Here is a 7,500-nt window from a genome sequence, read left to right as displayed (position 1 = left end):
AATGTGAAATTACAAAGTAAAAAGCGAAAAACTGATGTTGTTTTGAGTGATGTTGTTGATGATAGTGGTGATGTTGTTGTCGATTCTGATGACGATATTGTGGATAATCCTAGTTACGTTGGGGATGATAAGGTTGTTGCAGGTCCCTCTAGTGCTTCTGACGTACAGTCTATCAAGAAAAAAGGAAGGAAGAGAACAAAAAATGAAAGTGAGTGGATTTTGAATAAATCCAAAGAACTGCGTAATTTGGGCAAGCAGTATGTAAGTTCAAAAACAAAGAAAATTGTGAAGGCTAAAAAGTAGGACCTCCTTGCAACGATGGCTGCTATCAAAAAATTGGCTTGGATAAAATCCAAGAAATATTTGAAAACTTCTGGTCTATTGGTGATTATGATAGAGCGAATGAATATTTAATACAGTGTATCTGTGAAAGTAAATTCAAGAGAAAATATACGAAAAAAGCTGTGTCAAAAAGACCAACAAAGTTGACTTATCATGTGACTCATTCTTCAGTAACTTATGAGGTCTGCAGAACTGCATTTATGAACATTTTTGACATAAAGCGTAGGAAACTGGACTTAATTGTGTCTAAAATGAAGTTATCGAAATCAGAAACAGGTGTTTTGAAAACTGACATGCGTGGAAAGACAGTAGAACCAGCAAATAAAATCAAGGGACAAAGGATGGACACCCTTCATGAATTTATAAACACTCTGGCTGTAGTCTCAAGCCACTACACCCGTGCTAAGGCACCATTGCGTCAATATTTGCCACATGGGGGGTCAGTGGGAAGCCTATATTCAGAATATCAGATCTGGATGGCATTGCAATGCAGTGATATTACCCCTGTGAAGGAAAATTATTTTAGGAAAGTCTTCATCAAAGACTATAATATTCAATTTGCTCCTCCAAAAACGGATGAGTGTAATCTCTGTGCCTTATTGGACGTAAAGATTAATGAATCCAAAGATGATCAAGCAACAGAGGAGCTTGAAAACGAAAAAAAGAAACACCTGGGAGAAGCAAAGATTGCCCAAAATTTATTGAAGCACCCTACAAACATGTCTGATGGCATGAGGGCAATAGCAATCGACTTGCAACAACAGCAGCCCTGTCCTAAAATGCCTGTTAACAAGGCATATTATACCAGCAAGTTGTATTTCTTAAATTTTTGTATTTACGATCTTACTAAGGACAAAGCTCACATGTATGTCTGGGATGAAACCTTGGCAAAACGGGGGCCAAATGAGGTCAGTAGCTGTATCTTGCGATGGCTGAAGTATGTGAGGGAAGTTGAGAAAGAGGAAATCACCACTCTCAGAGTTTTTGCTGACAACTGCGCCGGCCAAAACAAGAATATTTTTAATATCCTGATGTTGCTGCAACAGATACACAAAAAGTATTTAAGAAGGGTCGAGGTGATTTTTCTTGTGAGTGGTCACTCTTACATGCCTTGTGATAGGGCATTTGGCATCCTTGAGCAAGCGTATAAGAAGAATGCCTACATTTGTAGCATTCCAAAATACATAGAAATTATTAAAGGGGCTTGCAAGAAAAACAAGTATAAGGTATCGCACATGAATAGAATAGACTTCTTTGACGTAAAAACTTTGGAGAAATACGTCACTAACAGGTCTGGAGGTCTGCTTTCAAAGGCAAAGCAGCTGGTTCTATCATGCAGTGACTTTGGGGGTTTTGTCATCAAGTTTCATTATGATCTTCAGGACGACCCTGCAAATATGACATACATAGATCTGCGGAAGGGTCGCCAATCTATAAAGGGTAAGGGGCGGGGAAGGCCTACTGAGTTGCTGCTTGCAAATGCACCACTCCCCTATAAATACCCTCAAGAGTTAGTCTTGAAAAAGAAAAAGGTCATGAGTATAGACAGTATTCTGTGCATGATCCCACTCCCAGCGGATAAGAGTTGGTTTATGGACGTCATTGCAAGGCAGAAAAGTCTTCTTGCAGTGATTGAAGATAATGACATTACTGACTCTGATGAGGACATGGAAGAGGACCCGGACAATATCTTGCTGATGGACGTATCAGTGAGAGGTGCTCCGTGCAGTTCCCTTCAATAGCTTCCTTAGCCTCCCCCCCCCCTTCCCCCCCCTTCCCCTCCCCCCCTTCCCCTCCCCCTCCCCCAACCCCACTTGGACAAGCAGTTACAGAAAAAGATGATGGTGAGTGTTACTTTATTCCTAGGAAACAACAGGCCTGCCTTGTTTGTTTTTAAATTTTAAAGTTAGTCTTTTTATTGTCATTATTATTATTTTTTTTCCCTATAACCCTTCTGTGTGCCTTGCATTGTCTTTATTGTTTTTGTCTTATTTACAATACATTAATTTTGCTTTACTATTGTCGAATTTTATTGTCATTAGTAATAAATTGCTACTAGTAGCAACGAAAATTATTACTTTGTGCGCTTCTTTTACTCGTGCTTAGCACTGTTGCTACTAGTAGCTACTAGTAGCTTAGTGATTATTGCTACTATTAACTTCTAGTATTAATGGAATTAATCATTTTAATAGTTGTTACTGTTATTTTGGGGAAGTTGGGTAAAACTGGTAATTGAATGATGCAATTCTCCTACTCGTGTTTAGCACTATTGCTACTAGCAGCTACTAGTAGCTTAGTGATTATTGCTACTATTAACTTTTAGTAGCAATGAAATTAATCATTTTAATAGTTGTTACTGTTATTTTGGGGAAGTTGGGCAATACTGGTAATTGAATGATGCGATTCTCCTACTCGTGTTTAGCACTATTGCTACTAGCAGCTACTAGTAGCTTAGTGATTATTGCTACTATCAACTTCTAGTAGCAATTGAATTAATCATTTTGATAGTTGTTACTGTTATTTTGGGGAAGTTGGGTAATACTGGTAATTGAATGATGCGATTCTCCTACTCGTTTAGCACTATTGTTACTAGTAGCTACTAGTCACTATTGCTACTTGTAGCTACTAGTAGCAAGACAATAATATTGAATACTAATAATAATTTAGGGGGAATAATTGTATAATTAATGATAAAAATAGCAGAAAGGCTCTAAGTCGTGTTTAGTACTATTGCTACTAGTAGCTACTAGTAACTATTGCTAATAGTAGCTACTATTAGCAATGTGATTAGTAACTTCAGTTCAACATGTGAAGTCATAGAATTTGAGAAAAACGTGTTATAAGTCTCAAAATGGTGAAAATGTCATAGCAGAAACTACCTTTTTCTACTTAATAGCTACTAGTAGTGAAAATTCAAAATTCTAATTTTTTTAACTATGAAGATAAAAAAGTACATACATCAAGCTTCATTTCTGTATAAAACATTTTGTTGTAAACACAAAAATAAGGTTGCTATGACATTTTACATTTTGAAAACTTTAAACGCGTTTTTCTCCACATTATATTTTGTGGCGAATGTACATTCTCCTCGCAGAGGCCTCATATATATATACCATAATTATATTCAAACTATTTCGATTGGGAAACTGTAGGAATTATTATTGATGGGGAGAATGTAAAGAACCTGAAGTTTTTAGATGGTATAGTTCTGTTTAGTGAATCATGTGAGGAATCACCAAAGATGATTGTAGATTTGAATAGAAAAAAACAGTTATGAAGGACTGAAAAATATATGACTAAAAATAGAATAATATTCAAGAAAAATGCAGGGAAAAAGAAATAAAGGTTATCAACGAACCACTAGAGATTGTTGATGAATATATGTAGTAAGGACACACACAAAGTGTTATTTGGTACACGATACCAAAATTAAAAGAATGAAAAGCATAGGACTCAGAACTTTCATTAAACTTTTTAATATTATGAAAACAAAATGTCACTTACTTTAAAAATGAAAGTAATTAATCAGATAATTCTAACAACTGTAAGAACTATCGACAAATTATGGGAACAACATTTAGAAATAGAAAAAAACCCAGATTGTTAATAGTACTAGTCAATTGAAAGAACCAGAATGCTTCAAATACAAAATACTAGCATATCATATTTTCTTACCTTATGTAAACAGAAAAAATGAGGCCGAAAGATAACCAAAGGTAGTGCAACGCTATACATTTGTGATCTTTCTAATGGAAGACACGTATTGACACAAGTAAATGTATGTTCAATTAGCTATAATCGCACCTCGGTTAGCCCTCAATGGTTACGATACTGCCACTGCGCTAAGTATGTCCCTTGTCAGTCAATTTATAGGCCAACCAGACCTGGGGATAGGCGGGGCTAGTATTTTTAATCCGTAACAGAGAGACGTACCAACTTCTTCCCAAGAATCGAAATCTCCTGCTATTTTAGACATTTGATTATAAAAATCTTTTGGAAACTGCTATGCAGTAAAAAAATATATTGAAAAAACAGCGAATATATGAGATATGAATGAAACTGCACATGCATAGTATTATAATTATTTAATTCAACCGACCTTTGTGAAACAACTATCATAGGGAGGGACAAAGGCATTGACCAGTTAACAGAGCGTTCTCATTGGCTAAGAAGAGAGTTCTGCCTACGATATGACCTCAGGCTAATAGGCCAGAGTTGCCACTTTTTATAATAACCAGAGCGCAAAGCCTTATTTTTCTCATCTAAGTTACTGTTTTTTTTTCTTTTTACACTGAACTTTCTTTTGAAAAGTATTAATCAGATAGATTTGATAATTAAAATGTTACTTTAAGTGACAAATAATTAGCTTAAATTCTTATACATATATATATATATATATATATATATATATATATATATATATATATATATATATATATATATATATATATATGTATATATATATATATATATATATATATATATATATATATATATATATATATATATATATATATATATATATGTATATATACTGTATATATATATATATATATATATATATATATATATATATATATATATATATATATATATATATATATACAGTATATAAATATATATGTATATATACTGTATATATATATATATATATATATATATATATATATATATATATACAGTATATAAATATATATGTATATATACTGTATATATATATATGTATATATATATATATATATATATATATATATATATATATATATATATATATATATATTTATATATATATATATATATATATTTATATATATACTATATATATATATATATATATATATATATATATATACAGTATATATATATATATATATATATATATATATATATATATATATATATATATATATATATATATATATATATATATATATATATATATATATATATATATATATATTCTTTACATTGTCCACATGTAAAGAATAACGAACCCGGTGATGGTTGGTTTCGCCAATCTTTACAAGATCCAGTATATTTTCATGTCGAAATCGGGAAACTCTGCTCATACTTTAAATGGATATTAGAAATAACTTAGTGGAAATTTATAAACTTAATAACCTTCAAATAATACTGCGTTGTGATTGAGTAAACGTATTAAAATCATACACCTGGTATCTGAGTTTCATATATTTCCCTTTGAAATTGCTGAGAATATAGGTGTTCAAAATCACATAGAATACATGCCATGCAAATATTGATGGCCAAAAGAAAAAAAAAATCTTATTCCAGACTACTACACATTAAGTCTGTAATATATATATATATATATATATATATATATATATATATATATATATATATATATATATATATATATATAGGTTTGTGTTTTTGCGTGTTTTTGTATGTGTGTATGTGTGCAATCGTATGGGTTTTTTTTATGAATAAATGAAAAAATCAAACGATTTTAACTATCATGATATATTATGTAAAATACCATGAGATATAAAATATTTATTAAATATACATAACATTTTAGGACTATTTTGAATACTGAATCATGCATTGAAATGCTATGAAATGAATTAAAATTGATCAGAATTTATGAAGAGAGTTATTTTTTATCGCATAGAATGTAATTTAACATTGGTTATAGCATAGACTAAATGGTGTCATAAATGCAGGTGAAGTATATCTATGTACTGTCATTAAATTTCGAGGTTTATCTCATTTCTTATAATTTTCATCCTCATTTCCTGGATGCAATAAATAGCAATAATCATGAACATGTCTTATAAATAATAATTGCTTTTGGTATTTACAATGAATCTATTTTGTATTTTTAAGAAAAATATACTAAATATACCGTAAACCGAATTTTAGAGAAATATATTGCTTTAGTAGTATTTTGGTTCTATTCTTATTAGATGTAAATTAATTGCATTTAATTAGAAAAAAACCATATAATTGAAGATTGTTTATTTACATGAAAAATAAAAGATATGCAAAATGGCACAGTTTTCTTTTACGGAAACACTATGCGTTGCCTAACTTTTAATATGGACATGTTAAAAGTAATATATTAGTTAAAGTAAGGGAATATTGGTGAAAGTGAGAAGAAAGTAGATTAACTGTTTTGTTCTTAATTCTACAACTGGGTGAGAGAGATAGGAAATATGATGTCTGCGGCCTAATCCAATCAAATCCGAAAGATATCCACGAGTTTCCAGAGAATATATTTATGATGGTCCCTAAGGAAAATACCCTTCAGATGCCTGGAGGGCAGCAATTAAGGGATTAACCCAAATATTAGAAAGGGAATATTCGGTCTTTATAGTCTTTCTGACAATAATAATCCTGAAATCCTAGGTCAGTCTGATAATATCTGGAAATAGTTTTGTGAAGACTTGTTGTGAATAGTGGTTTCTGAAAAACGGATTCTTTTCATCGTTTGTCGTTAATGAAAAAGTTACTTATACTGCAATGGTTTACCTATCATACCCTAATTCTGTACTTTAAAGTGTTTATTATTTTTCTTTCGGACAGTAAGCTTTAGTGTGTATTTGTTATGTATAAAAAAAGCCAACTGCCCGTGATATTAAAACAAAATTTATTTGGCAGATATATGTCATATATGAATGAAAATATATGGGGAAATCATACTCAAACACACACACACAGAGACACACACACACACACACACACACACACACATATATATATATATATATATATATATATATATATATATATATATATATATATATATATATATATATATATATATATATGTGTGTGTGTGTGTGTGTGTGTGTGTGTGTGTGTATGTGTCTGTATGAGTGTGATTTGCTCATTTATTTTCATTTATATATCACATATATTTGCCAAATAAATTTTGTTTTAATATCACCTGCAGTCGGCTTGTTTTATACATAACAAATACAGACTAAAGCTTACTGTCCGAAAGAAAAAAAAAATAAGCACTTTAAAGTACAGAATTCGGGTATGATAGGTAAACCATTACAGTAAAAGTAACTTTTTCATTCAAGTAGTTCATTAACGACAAGCGATAAAAAAATCCTTTTTTTTTCAGAAACCACTATTCACAACAAGTCTTAACAAAATTTTTTGCAGATATTTATCAGACTGACCCAG

At 30.9% G+C, this 7,500-nt stretch overlaps 1 pseudogene; it reads right to left on the bottom strand.

The window, feature by feature from the left end:
- Positions 1 to 4,121: 4,121 nt before the first annotated feature.
- On the bottom strand, positions 4,122 to 4,191 carry LOC137630064 (U4 spliceosomal RNA; annotated as a pseudogene).
- Positions 4,192 to 7,500: the final 3,309 nt, after the last annotated feature.

The sequence above is a fragment of the Palaemon carinicauda genome, chromosome 2 (assembly GCF_036898095.1).
Source record: "Palaemon carinicauda isolate YSFRI2023 chromosome 2, ASM3689809v2, whole genome shotgun sequence".
Classification (NCBI taxonomy): domain Eukaryota; kingdom Metazoa; phylum Arthropoda; class Malacostraca; order Decapoda; family Palaemonidae; genus Palaemon; species Palaemon carinicauda.
Note: the sequence above shows the minus strand (reverse complement) of the source record. Positions and strands in the feature narration are given on the sequence as shown.